Raw genomic sequence first — 1,354 nt, forward strand, 5'->3', positions numbered from 1 at the left:
GGAACGGCGGCGTCGCCGGTGGGGGCAGCGAAGAGGCCAGCGGCACCCCGGAGAGGGAGGGGCCAAGCCGGCGGCTCTGCTGGAGGTACGCCCGGCCCGGGGACTGCTGTTGACGGCCAGAGGTTTGAGGCAAGAGGGAGGCAAGGCGAGGACGGAGTAGAGGCCAGAATAGGAAGACCCTAAGGTGGCGAATGGCCGGGGTGGAGGGGAGGACGGAGCCCCGAGATTGCCCACGGAGGAACGCGTCAGCACCAAGGGATACTGCAAGGGAAGACCCCCCACTGAAGACATCATCAAAGTCGTGGCAGGCAAGTTTTGGGGTCCCCCTTGATACCAATCGGGGTAAACTTCGGGGCGCATCAGCAAAGCCCGGGTGGGTGAGATTGGGGGCCTGGGTGAAAGCAGCGCGTGATCTCCTGGTCGAGCGGCAGCGGGGACATAGTTCATGCAGAGGAGGGACATGGGATGCCAGTTTCTCAGATTGTGGGGGTCCCTCTTCTTTGCAGGAGGGTCAGCATGGCCCTCCATCACGACATGGAGAGATCCCCATTTCCCTTGGATTCAGCCCAGGCAGCAGCAAAGTCTGGGCTGAGGACATCCCAAAAGATCTGGTAGAACTCTGAAGTCAGCTTGTTGATGCCCAGCACCTTGTTGCCAGGTATCAGGCAGAGGGTGGCTGAAAACTCCGCCACAGTGAGAGGAACCTCCAGCCAGTCCCATTTGCCCATTTTGGTAGAAGACCAATGCGCACCGGTGCATCTCACCTGGATCCATGAGAGAGGTGCCGTCACAAGACAGAAGGGAGGTGATATACTTCTTGACCCCCTGCCTCCTCTCCAGGGCATAGAAGAAGTGGGATCCATGGTCCCTTTCCTGAAGGAGCTGGACATGTGAGTGGACAAACACACTGCAGGCGCGGTGGTCATCCAGAGCACGAAGCTTGTCCTGCCTCTCCCAAAACTCTCCACACAGGGACAGGTTGGTTTGGTCAGTGGCCATATGCCTCTCCAGATCCAGCAGCTCCCACTTGAGCTGCTTCTGGACCACCTCCCTCTGCCAGGTTTGTCCCCGAGTGTAGCGGCGGCAAAAGAGCCGGATGAGCATCCTCCCATTGCCCCACCATCTCTGAGATGAAGAAAAAGCTGCCCATTGGTCCCACCAGGACAGCCAGAACTCCTGGAAGACCTCCCTGAAGCCCACATACTCCAGCAGACTGGCACTGAAATGCCAGTAGGCTGACCCCAGACACCCTGGCCCCAGTGTGGCCTGAGCCCAGACAAGGTGGTGATCACTGAAAGGGGTCGGCCAGATGCCAGAGGAGTGGTTCTGGGCAAAGTGTGGTAAAGAGATATAA

Source organism: Alligator sinensis, unplaced genomic scaffold (genome assembly GCF_000455745.1).
Source record: "Alligator sinensis unplaced genomic scaffold, ASM45574v1 scaffold1259_1, whole genome shotgun sequence".
NCBI lineage: Eukaryota > Metazoa > Chordata > Crocodylia > Alligatoridae > Alligator > Alligator sinensis.